The sequence below is a fragment of the Megalopta genalis genome, chromosome 1 (assembly GCF_051020955.1).
Source record: "Megalopta genalis isolate 19385.01 chromosome 1, iyMegGena1_principal, whole genome shotgun sequence".
In the NCBI taxonomy this organism is placed as follows: Eukaryota; Metazoa; Arthropoda; class Insecta; order Hymenoptera; family Halictidae; genus Megalopta; species Megalopta genalis.
In genome coordinates this window covers 35,684,955-35,699,951 of record NC_135013.1, presented here as the reverse complement: position 1 = coordinate 35,699,951, position 14,997 = coordinate 35,684,955, and the positions used below count along the sequence as shown (strand labels likewise).

Below are 14,997 nucleotides of genomic sequence, written 5' to 3'. Positions count from 1 at the left end.
CTTAAATTTTTTAATGCCCGAATCGAACCCGATGGATACGCCCCTGCGTATTTTTCACGGTGCCGACAGGAACGAATAAAAATGATCGCGTTCGCTACCGGATTCGAGTGCCGAAACGCGAGTCATTTTGGACGCGTGACGGATGAAAGAGCATCGCGATAGCCGGATCGCGGAGGTTTCAGCGGAATTCTATACATTTTGTAATCGAAATTTGTACGTTGCTCCGGTATTTTTCGAACAAAGCCTTCCGTGTCGTCGAATTAAACGGTAGCGCGTTCGAAAATCAATTTCTGCGGTAAGATACGTTTTTTTTTGCGAAAATACAGAAATTGGTGGAACGATTAACCACGTGTAATCGATTAAAGATAAAACGTTTTTTTGCAGAGAATATTGTTTATTATCGCGTTCACCTATTTTTGTGGAATGTCCAGCTAACGTAGTCCAGCCAATAACGTCGTGCTCGTCAACAATTTCAAGGAGAATGCACACGACTAGAATTTCGTGCGGTGCAAGGGTTGCCTGCGATTTCCGCGAAAGAACGCGCATCTCCGATAAAAGATACGATGTATAAATTGCTTAAAAACTGTCATCGATGGAACGGATCCGTCGCGATCTCTGCGAAAGAACAGCAAGATTTTCGGTATCGACCGACCAAAAGCGTTTCCGAGAGGATCGATAGAAAGGCGAACGAGGGACAGCACGCGAATCGCGAATGCGACAGGTCGCAGAGGGACGTTGCACGCTGCACGATACAGATTGTTGAACGCGACGGTTAAGCCGGTTTCCATGACAGAGAACGCACATTAGCGGCGTCCGGGCGTTAATGTTCCGCCAGGTGGAAACGGGAAGTGGAACTCGATGTATCGCCCGAGGTGGAGAGGGACGCGGGGAGGAACGGTCCGCGGCCGGCATTAAAACTAAACGCAGTTAAATCGAGTGTTGCACGCCGGGACGCCGAGCGTCGCGTGCGCCGCGGGCATTAACGTGCCACGCTAATGTATTCCGCGTTCTTCGGCTTCGTTCCGTTTCGTTCCATTTCGTTCGACGTCGCGACGCGACGCGACGCCTCCGCGCTCGTCGAGCTTTCGAAACCGCCCGAACGTTGCCTCGAAAATCATTTTCGAACGTCCCGACGCGGACATTCGACGATACCGCTAATTTTCGACGATCGCTCTCACCCTAAACAATTGGCTCGTTCGAATCGAGTGAAATACGATAAAAGCGCGGAAAGGCGAACAGCTGCGACGACATCGACGCCGCGGATTCCGCGCGGGAGAAACAAACGGCGCGAGTCCGTCGACATATTTTCTCGGGGCCGGATCGTTCGATGATCTGCCACCTGTTAGGCTTAAAAGTGTCCGACGCGTCGCGTCGTTAGGACCGGAGAACCCGGAAAAATGGCCAGCTATAAACACCGCGCGGCGATATATCCGCGGCGGGCCGCGAAGCTGTAAATAACCGCGCCGAAACGAGTCAAGGAAATTTATAGCGGCTGATTTTTCGTCTGGACCGGAAACTGCTCTCGAATATCTCGTTGTTAGCGTCGCGACGCATCGTGTCGGTCCTAGGCGTTTTTATTGGAACATCGGCGCGGCGCGGTCGTACCATTCGTCCAAATCCAAACTATCCTACGGCTCGATACGTTCTACGACTCTTCCGGATCTACCCCTTTCGGGACGATTCTACCGCGAAATGGTCGAGCATCGTCTCGAACGAATCCGCAAAATGCAAGATGGTCGAAAGGATACGTTTGTTTCGTCGAGCGGAGTAGTTTGCGTTGTAATTCGATCGAATCTTCGAGTCGCGATCCAAGGTCGCAAAAATGTATTCGAGCCACGGCATTCGCCGCGTCTCTCGCGTCGATCGATCTTGCAGGAACACCACGAATCGCGGACATTTCACCGAGCATCCCAGAAAGTGCAATTTCACGAGCCAGAATGGGACCGGGTGCGGGTGCTGGCGCGGGCGGTTCGCGCGTGATTTCGAGAAGGAAGTCATTAAAAGTCCTCGGTTGTTCTTCGAATCGATCGGCGCCTCGCAGACACGGCTCTTCCCTTCGAACCGCTTCGGCTTCGACGCTCGGCTCTCTTGGAATTTTTATCGAAAGATCCTCCGAAGGCGTCGCGTCGCGTCCCGTCTCGTCGCATCGCATCGCGTATTAGTTCCATCCTGGAATTTTCATCTCGGTCTGGCCACCGCCGAGGCGCGCCCCGACCTCGCATAATTTCCATTCCTTCGTTTGTTTAATTATATCTGGCTGTCCTCTGGATCGCGCCTGCTGCTTCCAGGCTCTGTCCTCTAATTACCGAAGCACGCCAAGATCGTTCGCCGTCTATCCGTCGATGCTCAGCGACCTTGCGCGATTAATGCTATTCACCCTTTTATTTTTGTCTATTGTTCGTTGCGTCGCCGTTTTTCTTTTCTCTTCGTCGGTTTTACTATATTTCCTTTACCCTGGTATAGCATTCGCTGTCCGTAGCCCATTATCTAGTCTGAAAATCATTCGGCGGAAGTTGTAGAAGCGCGTTCGGCTCGCGTCGAGCAAACATTTATATTTTAGGGGTTGGGTTAGAATTTCAGACGTTCCAGGAACCGACACGCGGCAGGATATTCGTCCCGTCGAGTCTGACACGTAATTCCGATTCCGGGGCTCGCGACTTCGACGGTGAACCAGCGACAACGTCGCCATTACCGCGGCAACTCGAAAAGACGCTCCTCCCGGCGGGCTTCGACCCGATTCCCACGAAATTCCAGCGGCACCCTATTTTCCTCGACGAAAATCCCCCGATTGCAGAGTCTAGACCCGCCGCGCCGCGTCGCTCCGTTCCCACGTGCACGGGACATTTCCTGGCAGCGGTGGCTGCCGAGGAATTTTTATTGGACGCGAGACGACGCGACGCTGTCTCGTCCATCGATTTCGCATCAGCCAACCGCCGAAAGAAGAAGTTGGACGGATGGCTGCCGGTTGCCGACTCCCCGTGACCCTGGACGACTTAATTAAGGCCGTTTATAGCCGTTTAACGAGACGGTTTTGCGCCCTTTCGCTGCGCGGGCACATCGATATGCGATAAATGCGAGCGATCTCTCATTCTTGCCGCGCGAAGGGTGTTCCAGCGTACATTCCACCGCATTCTTTCGATCGTCCAATTTAATTTCTGTCCGGACCTCGAACGTCAGAAATTTTCGGCGAGTCTCGATTCATCGATCGATTGCTCCTAAAGAGAAAGAAACGAAGAGAAGAAATCGTCTCGCCGATCGCGCAATTTCCAGTCGCAGCGATAAAATGATCGAATGCTGTCGAGCAATTAATTTCTATCGATGTTTCCTTGTGTTCTAAAAATTATCGGATACAATCTTGACACAACCAGCGCGAAGATTCGCAGTCTACCGATACGAGAACAACGACACCGTGTCCGGCGATGCGGAAGCGAAGCTAAAATTGCGCGTCGAGAGAAGCGATCAATGGAAGTATTGCAGCGAGTTATGTAGAACGGTTCTGAGAATTCTCGGAAGAAAACGTTGTGTAGCACGACGAATGTGAATGGGAGCGAAGCAAATGTTTACACGGCATCGAAGATGCGAGTCGGATCGATCGTAAAGCGATAAACGTAAAATTCCGACGTCTGTTTCCCGGTGAACTTCTGCGCGGCGGCCAGACCGATTAATCCGGTTCTTAGAAACCACCGTGCAGCCACCGCGGGAGGCACAATTAGTTTGACGAATGGCTCGACTTACCGAGAAGCTTGTCTCTATAATTCAACTCGAAGAATTCCCGTGGAAAAGTCTGATAATCAATGAACGCGAGGTTCTCGATCCTTACGTTCCGTTTCCTCCTCGCCGTTTTGTTCTATTATCGTGCGATACGTGGCGCGCGATCGACGACAGGCTACGAGCGTTCGATTAATTATTTTTTATCTCCTGCATGCAAATCGAGAGACGCGAACGCCAGGCTCGGACTTGATAACGGCGTCGATCGATCGATCATTTTATCGCGCCTCGATCTTTTTGTTCGCACATACGTTTTCTAAACGAACGCCCGTCGAAACGATCGCTACAACATTAAAACCTGTTTTAAGAACGTTACAACGGATCGCGGACGCTCGCAGATCGCAGCTCGCGGCAGCCGCGATCGCCGAAGCTAATTTCGCAAAATTGTTCAAGAAAAAATTCCGCGCAACGGCGAACAAAGTAAAGGCCGCGTCGAGTCTCCTCGAACGCTGTATCCGAATATGCGTGCACCAAAATCCGCCGGCGCGGCGCGGCGACCGCGAACGCGTAAATCGATTTTTCCCTAGGGCCGAGAAAGTCGCGGAGAGTACGACCAGCCATAGAATCGAATAAAAACTTGTTCAATTAAAAATTCCGTCGAGTTTTAAACAAAATAAAAAGCACATTAAAGTTCGCCGAAACCCTGGCAGCGGCCGAAGCCGCGAAAAATCCGTCTGACAAGGCCGAGCCGTTCGAGCGCTCGAGAACCCTCCTCTCGCCCACTCCCTAACAGCCCATTATCTCCGGCAGTAATCTTTCCGCACTTGGCCCGACGCTTTTCAATTTTCCTCGGCGCGGCGATCCAGCCTCTCGTCGGACGGCGAATCGATTAATCGAGAGGCTTTGGAATAAACGAGGAAGAGGAAGCTCGGTCTGGCCAGCCGCCAGGAGAACTCTCTGGCTCGCGAGCCAGACTCGTCCGCGATCGCGAGTTAACAGCGAAACGCTGCGAGAAGCTTCCTTCGTAACCGTCTTCGTTTTCGTTCGCGCGTTTCGCGGGCACCGTCTTCGGTCGTTCGATCTAGGAGAAATTCGCGACCCGGAACGAGAAAGGCCGAGAAGCCGATCGGCTTCGACGCCGTTCGCAGAGAACACTCCGGTATCCGAGAGAACTTTAATCGGGGCGAAAGGGTAGGACGGCACGCGAACGTCCATGGTATCCGACGCGCGACGGACAAAATTGAGACCAGCTACCCGTCTTCTACCAGTCCCGTCTTCTCGCTTCGTTCTTCGTTCCCTGCGAACGACCGCTGTTTATTGCTCGAGCCCGCGTTCCTCTCGATGCCGGCAATTAATTGCTGTCCGGCGCGGCGGCCACCGATGCGTACAATGGCCACTTTTATTGGCGTCCTGACGTCCGACGCGACCGGTCGATTAAAGTTGCTTCATGGAACGCGTGCTTCCCGACGAGACGCGACGCAACGCGCGCTGGGCTGCTCGCTTTTGTCGCGGCGACTCCGAATTAGGTGCCGCTACCGTCGATTTATGCGCAAACTTCGCCAAAGAGTTTTCTCGGTTGATCGTAGAATCGATGAAAATTTCTTCTTTCAATAACGTGCCTCGATTCTCGATAGCTCGACGATGTTTCGAGGGCGAACGGAGCCGACGCGGCAACGTTCTCGGAAATCGAATTAGAATCGATCACGCAAATCGAGTCCATGGGTGGTGGGAGATGCCGAAACAATTGGAAAATGTTTCTATAAAGTCGCAGGATGCGCGAATGCATCGGTTGTAAACGTTCCGCTGATAAATCACCGCGAAGGCGATACGTTTCCGATAATCCGCAGTGTTGAAAAGTAAAACAGAGATGGAATCGGTGCGATTGATTTGCACGGTTCACCGTGCACGGATAAAGTATACACATATTTCCGCGATACGATTTTAATTTCAGCTTAAAACTGTCCGATAGACGCACGCTCGAATAATACGAAAGGTTCGCGTCGACGTAAATTAAATAGATTCCGGGTACTCTTTTTGCAGCGGCCGAACGGTCGGACGAGCAGCGAGCGAAGCGGCGCGAGGTTCGCTACGGATTTTTCATTTGCAGCTCCGTTAATACCGATTACGAATTATTCAAAGCGGTTACGCACACACGCCGCGTTATTTTTATGGCTCTACCGCGAGCAAGCTGGAGATTAAGGGATTTTTGGACGACGAAATACTCGCCGCGGACGCGAGCATGCACGATCCCGGCCGACAGATGCAGTTTCCGCCGCGCGCCAATCGGATCTTTTTAGCCACCTCGTACCCTTTCGCTAAAATTCGATATTTTGGAGCTGCGCTATAGGTCGCTCTCTCTCTCTCTCTCTCTCTCTCTCTGTACGGTAGAGCAATTGTCTTTCCAAAATAATTTTTTTGTAATCAGAAATGATTATCGAAAAGCATGCAATTTTCGAAATATTATTCGATGAACGATGTTTTTGAAAAATATTCTCAATATCGAATCTCCTACGAAAGAGAATCTGAAAATGTCGTTAGCTGGCATCATTCGGTGAACAAATGGTACATATATTTTCCATACAGCGGTCCGATCGAACCGCCATAATTTCAGATGCACTTGTTATTTCTGCATGAAACGAAGCACACGCTGTTCTCCAACGAACGATACAGCTATCCGGAAAGCCAAAGATCAACGGCCCCGTTAGTTTCGTCTAAAAGAATTGCGAAAAAAATCGGTGCTCGATATTCGAGCATCTCGGAGAAGCTCGTTATTATTCTGGAACGAAAACTCCTAGTGGAAGAATATCCCAGTTTCGATCGGACTCGCGGATTCTCGGTGGCCGCAGAATTTCTGAGACGATTCTCGATTCTCGTTAGGTCGACCGTTTCCGAGCACAGAGTCGCGCGCGAGCTCGTTGGGGATTCGTCGGCGGAGCGAGGAGTATCTAAGGAAACGGACAAGACTGGATTAGATTTCGGAGATTCACGAGCTCGTAAAATGATCGAGCCTGGTTCCTATCGTCGTAGACGGTTCGCGGGAGGTCCTAAAAAGAAATCACTTGCTGGCAGGCGGCGGGCGACGAGCGACGGACGACGGACGACGGGCTCCGACGATAACCTCGGTTTTCATCGGTTTGGCCGGCCGCCAATGGTACCCGCTTTAATATCGCGTGCGACACGTACCGTGCGCGAGACTGTATGCACGGGATTTTCCAAGATGGATCCGAGAGGGACGGGTCAAGTTTTCATTTTGACAGCCGCTTGAAATATTACGGCCATCCGCTCTCGATCCGCTCCCGTGCCGCTCCCGCTTCGATAATGCGCGCTGAGCTGCCGAGCTGCGCGGAAATATCTCCGGTCCTACGAAGCTAATTTATTCACCGTTTAAAAGCGATTTTTCAAGGCCCGGTGATACGGCCGGCCACGCTCCTCGACGAAGATATTCTCTATCGGGGCGATCGAGTCCGAGAAAAAATGCAGATTCCCCTGGAAATTAATTCCGTGGAAATAACACAAGCTGCGGAGTTTTTCTCTCGCGTCACGGTTATCGGTATCGAGCACCGCGCGCTGCAATTCTTCCAGCTGTGCAGGCATAGATAAAATGACGGAACAGTTTTATTCGATGCTAAAAGAGAAGAAATTGGGAAGCACGGCGTCCGGAATCTCGTAAAATAAATATCGAAGCGATCTTATTGAAACGGCGAGAAGAAAAATTTAACTTCGTTGGAGAAAATAGCGTCTTGGAAGTTCTGCCAATTCTAAAATTGGTATTCCGACAAGCGTCGGTAGTTTAATCACGTTCGACGGCGATCGATACCAATTGCCTCGGATTGTATCGGCGTCGTTCTGCCCGATCGCCGTCGCGAATGCCAGAATGCATTCGTCGACTCGAGACGCGGCGCGGCGCGGCCTCGCGATCCAATTTCCATCCAGGCTGAGATCCACTGGCGTAAATAATTGAAGCCGAGGAATAGACAGCCACGGTCCAAGATCACGGGCTAAAAATACTCGAGTTTGCGCTGAAAACAGACCGCGGACGGTCCCGAGTCGCGAGTCGCGAGTCCCGAGTCCCGGGTCCCGAGACCCGAGGCGTAGGCAGACGGCTCGAGCGACGATTCATTAAGAAACTCTCGAGACGTTCGTCGAACAACCGGCTAATGCGGGTCAATTACCGTGTTAATGCCGCGCGCGTTCGGTAATTTGTCCGATGCAGCCCGGTCTCGAAAAACGAGCGGCTCGTTCCCGGGTCGCGTTATCGTTAATCCGTGGACAACGATCGAAAACAACGCGATCGACGACCGAACCGTTTATCCGGCCGGCACGACCGCCGAACGCGATCGGGACGCTTTAATTACATCCTGCGAGTATAGCATTTTTAATCGTGCCAAGCTCGAGGTTGTAAACCGTCGAAAATAAACCGAATACAGATTTTTATCTACCTTGTAAATATAAAACTGTAAAGATGGTTTCGGAGCCCGTGGTAGTCGAACAATTCCTATTCGATGAACCTAATCTAAAGTCGCCCAAGAATATGATTCGCGGAATACGATGGCGACGTTGTTCGCGACCGGTTCGACGAGCACGTGTTTAGACGGGCGCGTCGCGGCGTCGGCGTCGGCGTCGGGGTCGGCTTCGGTTGCGTGCAAGATCAAAGGTCAGATTGTAATTAACCGCGGCAAAGGGTGAAGATCCAGTTTCGTCGTGTACGCAGGAAAATTCTGGGAATTAAATGCGAGGGTCGGTCGCGAGGTGCACGCGTAATTAAACCTCCCCGGAAACCCGATGCGATCTTACGCCGCGCAAAAGCGGCGGGGTAAAAAGTGCGCGGAGGGTAGGTAAATGAAATTTTGCCGGTTGGACACAGCTGCGTTGGATAACAACTAACCACGGAGCCGAGTGGGAGAGTAGGAGAGTAGGAGAGAACGAGAGGAGAGACGCGTGAACGGAATACGAGAGCGCGGGGACTCTCGGGGAGAGCGCGCGCGCGCGCGTGTCGCCGCGAATGCACTCTGATTGCTCGCGGCGGCATTATGCGAGGACAATGCGCGTGCAACCGACCGGAATCCAGAATAAACGTGTAACAAACACCTACTGTGACCGCCGCGTCGCGTCGCGTCCCGTCGCGTCCTGTCGTGCCGCGCACCGGGCTCAGATTCCGCAGAATTATTTGCTCCTGCATGTTTCACCGCGGCTCGAGATGAATTTTTCAGCCGGGCTAGTCGGTACAGTCTGTGCAGCGTGGCGCAGCGTTATCGCGCGCACAGCGACGATTCGTTATCGGTCAAGTTCGTTGGCTCTACGATAGCCTGGGATCGGACGAAGGAGGCGGGGACGACCGACAAACTGAGAAAAATAGCAGGAGCGATCTACGATCGGCCAAGCAGCGAGTAGAACGACGGCGATAAAACAAGAGTAATGGAAAGATCGCTGAACGGGCAAGTTGATCGTCGCGTTGCGGTCGGGCAAACGAAATAAAGACCGGGAGAAAAGAGACCTTTTCAAAAGACGCCGAAGTAAAGGCGAAAAGGCGTTTCGAGTCACCGAGGATCCCAAATAAAATGAGAACGCGGGGCGTCAAAATTGCTATTTCGGCTGCCTCGTCGACCCATTAACGATGCGCGTCGGAATTGCAGAAAACGACAAGCAGCGAGAGCGCGCAGACCCGTTATTCGATTCGACGGCACGCGATGCCGAATAAAAGCAGGATAGGAACGCGACGAAAATCCTGATTTCGTTTACACCGTGCGCGGCCGGAGCGAGGATAAACGTTCGCGTTACACAAGACGGCATTCCCCGAGGGGCCGAGGACTCGTGGAAACTTTTGAGCGATTGTGTACAGGCACGGGAACACGATACGAGCGCGAATATAGCGGAACTCTGGGTTCTCGTTCACCTGTGCACCCTCGACGCACACGTTAAAGCGGCCGCATAGGGGTGCCGAGTGGGCCGGTTCGTCCACACGCGAAGGGGTAGCAGAGAGAGAGAGAGAGAGAGAGAGAGAGAGAGAGAGAGAGAGAGAGAGAGCCGGGCCACGATGGTAACATCCCGGAAACCGGGATCGATATCCAGACACGCCATCACCAGCCCGAACCGTCTCTGTCTCGCTCTCTATCTTCCTCCGTCCCTTCCCGCCACCTCTTTTCCTACTTTCATCGCATCCTCCGTTTCTCCGCTTCGGGAGAGCCACCCTCCGCCGTGTCTCTCGCTGTCCCGTTCTCTCCAGTCTGTTTATTTTTCTCTCGTCCCGCGCTTGGCCCTCGCGGAAGGTTAATGGACCCTCCGGGATGTCTTTGGCAACGCGAGCAGGTTCCCGACGCGACTTCGCTCGGCTCGGTTCGGCTCGGCTCTGCTCGGCTCTGCTCTTCTCCGCTCCGCTCCGCTCTGCTCGGCGCCACGCGGAAGCCGGATTTTTGCTCGCAGCATCCGCGGCGGCGACGAATCGTCCTCGAGCGAGCGCGACCAGGAACCCAAAGGAGCCCGAAGCAGCCCAAAGGGGCCAGCTCGAGATCAAAGCGGACGGATGTACCGCCGGCGAAACCCGCGCACGGTAATTATGTTCAAGTTGGATCAGCCGGGAGTGGCATCGTCGGCTTTCTCGCTTTCTCGCTCGCTCGTTGCCGCACCGTCTCGCGCTGATTACTCGAGCACCACGATTTCCCAGCGAGCGTTCGCGCCGCGCAGGCGGCACGCGGCCACCGACTTTGCACAGGCACGGCTTTTAATCAATCCAAAGGGTCCGAGAGACGGTGGAGCGAACGGTTGCCGCGGCTGCGAATATTGGCGAGAATTTTTCACGGGGGTGCTCCCGCCGGTAGAACGATCGGCCGGATCGAGTGGGGAATCTTCTTCGCGATTCTATTCATTTGCGTGGAAAACAGGATTTTATATTCTTATATATAACGGACAGATGCAAGAATACTCGATATACGTATGCGTAAGAATATCCGATAGTTTCAGCTGGGAGGATGGCCGCGGTACGCGGTCGGGCGAATAGAATAAGGTCGTTCACGGTCGGACGAATCGAACGGTCGCGATCGATCACCGGACAGATAGAATCGAAACCGTCGAAGATCGGATAAGAAGAATAATGGCGCGTCTACGGATAAGCAAGTATAATAGGGACACCCGATGATCGGACAAGCGGAATAAATGTTACCCGGTGGAATACCGATTCGCGGTACGGCAAGGGACGTTCGTATAAGATCGGTTACGACGGAAGCGGTATAGAACCCGGTAGGTAGAACAGGGTTGCCCGCGGCGTATGGTAATAAGGGCAACCAACGATCGAACAAGTAGAACGGGGATAGTGTTCTTAATTATCCAAAGTTCGCAAATATCCGGGCGACCCAATTTCGGGGCCGCGAATACCGAAGATTCCGGCGGAAGTTTTGCTTTCGACGCTCTTGGAGAATGCCGGGAAATCGAATTCGAGAAGTCCGGTGTCCTCGAAACGGGCAAATACTATCGCGGACCAGTTCCGCTCCAGCCGGGCTCGATTTCGGAGCTCGATTTCGATCGGTCGCCGGGAGTCTATCCGGCCTGGCCGGAGGAAACGAGCCTCTCCCCTTTGGGAATCGAAAGCGTGATCGATCGATGCGACCCTAATCTCCCGTATGACGCGATCCGTCGCGAGTCCTCGGTCGTCCATCGATCACGCGAAACTTTACTTTCTAATTCCACCGCGATCGTTCTTCGGCATCGCTCGGATAATCGCCAAGCTCCGACGATGTTTCCGCTCTCCGGAGCAGCGGATCGCGTTATTTTGAAATAATTCGGATTCGCCGAGGGAGAGGCACAGTTTTAATCGAGTCCGACGCGACGGCGATATAAGCGAGCCTGAAATTAGCGTCTCGGTCTTACGACCGTTAAAGCGTCGCGTCGAAGAGGCTGCGAAGCGTTAAACGCCGAAGACTGCGGAATTCTCTCACAAAAGGACTCTCGTTGCAACGTAACGGTAACATTCGCGAAGCGATAAAGCACGGAAACGCGGAGCAACGAGCCTGCATCAACGAAAATGAATCCTCGAGGGTGGCGGGTCTCTCGTTTTCATCCGGGAATTCGGCCAGCCAACGAGGATTCGTATCGCCGAGCCGCGGGAAGGCGAAGGCGGCGGTGCCGAGCTTTACGGCGCACCTGTGATACCGATAAAAATACCGGCGGGAATTAGCGTGAAAGATCGCCCGCTCGATAGCGGTAGATCGTGAACGCGACACCGGAGGAAAACACGGAAGCGTAAAAACCGTCGCTTCCGGGGAAACCTTTGACGATATCTACGGAGCACGGAGCTCGCCCGCGGCTCTCCGGCTCCCGGCTCCCAGCGATACTTCGCGGTTGAACCGCGACGAAAGCGCGTCTCTCGACGCGGCTCGGCGCGGCGTTTCGACCGGTCGAACGCCGTCGAACGTCGTCGAACCGGCATAAACTGGGCCATTCGCGCACTCGCGCGCAGCGTGCAAACGTATTTCGCATTTATTATTCATCGGTCGATGTTCGGCAGCTTCGGAACAATAGACCACGCGTGTATTTGCGCTGACGCTGGCGCTGGCGCGTAACAAACAATGGACGAGCGAATATTGTTGTACGAAGGCATACATACAGCTGATTTCGCGTAGCCGGAGGCGAGTCGTTGGCGACACGAAATGGTAACGCACGATTTTGTTTCAAATTTATTTCAACGAGAATATACGTACGCGACGATCGGGCGAGTGGAACGGGATCGACGCGTAATCGGAAAAGCAAATTAAGTATGGTCAGCGATCGGGTATCGTTCGGTAGTCGGGACCGAAAGGGGATTGCTGCGCGAATTCGGGAGCAACGTTGTAGAGCGATCCCTTTTTCGTCGACAGGGTCGAGATCTCGACTAGCGAAACGGTAATCTTGGAACTGGAAACTCGGCGACCGAGTCGCGACGTTTAGCAATTCACTGGAGAACCGGTTATCTTGCTGGAAATCCGGGACAGGTGGCGTACGTCGGGTTGCACAGCTCGGACGATTAAATATTCATTCCCAATTACCTTCGGGAAACGGTGGACGGAGCCCGCGTGCCGGTCTGCGCTGGGGATGTCGAGCGTGATTGTGCAGGTGATAGAGACCGCGCGTCGCGCGACGCGTCGCGAAGCGAAGCGACTCGCGCGGATCCGACGAATTTCGCAAACCAAACCACGGAGCGATCGTACCTGCGATATTCCCGAATAACACGCTGCCGCGTTAATCTTTCGATAATGATAAATCTGCGATACTTGTAATCGCGAACCGAGCTTTCTTTTGAATTTCTTTCGAAATCGTTATCGAACGAGATGTTCAAATATTTGTTGAACTCTCGCAACTCTAAATTACAACGACGGAAGAATCGATCGGACGTCGGTGGTTAAATGTGTCGTTGCGAGCACGGTGCGAACTGTAAATGAGAAACGAATAAAAAACGGAAAAATAATTTATAACAGAACCGTCGACCGATTTCGAGTCGGTTGAAACGAACCCCTCCGTATCGTTTCGATCGAATCGATTTCGAAACTCCGATACCAGCGACTCGCCGGCGCGAGGTGTTCCGGCACGCGATTTCCGTTTTACGTTGAGCATGTCGCACGATTCGGATATTGAATAATTTAGCAAAGATAAGCGGTGAAACGGCGAAACAGCGAAATAATAGTTGTGAGTCGCGCGACCGAAAGCCTTAGAATTCCATTCTGGAAAACGCGCGACGATATCAACGCAGCCTCGCGCAAGACCGTGTAAGACATTTCGGAAACGTTCTGCCTCGAACGCGGCAGCTCGACAGAATTCACCGGATCCTCCTCCCTTTCCGAGCTGCTAATTAGGTCAGCAGGATCGCTCGTCGCGGGGCGGAGAATCTTCGGCGTTCGGTGACGCAAATTGTAGAGCCTGTAATGGACTACTCAGGCCGTTGATACGATTCCATCGATCGAAAGTAAACGCGATCCATGCGAGCTCAAAGGTTCCCCCGATCGATGGTATCGAATATTAATTACGGTAGACGCGTAGCCACCGCGCGCGTTCCCGAAAGATCGCAACCGCTGTGCTTAATTAGAGGAAATAGAGGGATTCTTGTTAGCTCGTTAAATTTAGCCTGTTAACCGCGCGGCGAGAGCATGCTGCAGGGACGAATAACCCGATCCTGCCTGACGCAAAATACCAAGATTACTTCGTGCGCCGTCGTTTCGTATTTTCGTTCGTATTTTCAAAATATTTGCTCGATCTCGAAAGTACCGCGACGACGTCGAACGAACCGATCGATCCTCGGTTGCCCGTTCGTTCGGGCAAAAATGACAACCGTGATCCGCGTATTCCGATAATTTAAAAAAATGAGTTGCGGCGAAACATTCGCGAAACTTCGAACGTATCCGAGGCCGAAACCGTAGCCGAAGCCGGGGCGCACGAAATCCATGCGAGCGGTTTTAACGAATTCCGAAAAAGCTGGCAGAGAGAGCTTCGGGATTTTTTGCTCGTCCGTGAAAACTCGCTAACTTTTCGTGTTATTTAGTTTTTCGTTTGTTCCTTTTTCTGTTTTGATAGCAGCGCTCAGATTTCCCGCGACGGAGACAGATTCCGCGGAAGCCGTGGCGCTATTACTTCCAATTACCCGGCAACGCTTGGCGTGCGCGCACGCGGCCTCAACCGGCGAAAAAAAGAAACAAAGGGCGAACTTTGCACTTTGAATCCGGCAGGGTTTCCGACTCGTGTCGAGCGGAGCCGAGCGGAGCGCGGTGCGGTGCGGCGCGACGCGAGGTGCAACAAAAAATAATCACGAATTTCCGGAACGGTGGCCCGGTAACGCACGAGAACTCGACTCTCGATCCCGGAAACCGAAACTTTTCCCCATTAGCACCGCCGTTTTTGCACGGCCACCCCCGCAGACGCTCGACTCGCGGCTCGCGGCTCGCCGAAGACGCACAAAGACACGGACATATAATTAAAACTTTATTGTTCCCGCGAGAGCGCCGGCGAACCTGTCCGCGGGAATAATTAGAGTGACCGGGCCACGAAACTGCAACGGCGCGGCGCTGCCTTGCTTCCGGTTCGAGAGACCCGCGACGCGGATTCTACAGGATTATCCAAACCCCGAAACCTATGGACCTTTGTTTTCGAATTGCTTCGATGCATCGTTTCGCATGAATTCTAAATTGTTCGCGTTCGTTCCAGATACTCGTCGATACTACTGTTCCCTGATTAAAAATTATTGCGTTGGTAATTCGATAGGTTCGGTATATTGGCATCGATCGTTCGAAAGCATTCGAGTAGCCGACGTAGTATAAAGCTCATCGATGGACG

General features: G+C 52.8%; 1 protein-coding gene across 1 annotated transcript in view; it reads right to left on the bottom strand.

The window, feature by feature from the left end:
* LOC117217980 (uncharacterized) overlaps positions 1-14,997 on the bottom strand; it is a 296,657-nt gene that overhangs the window by 222,349 nt on the left and 59,311 nt on the right. The gene's annotated exons all lie outside the window — the stretch shown is intronic.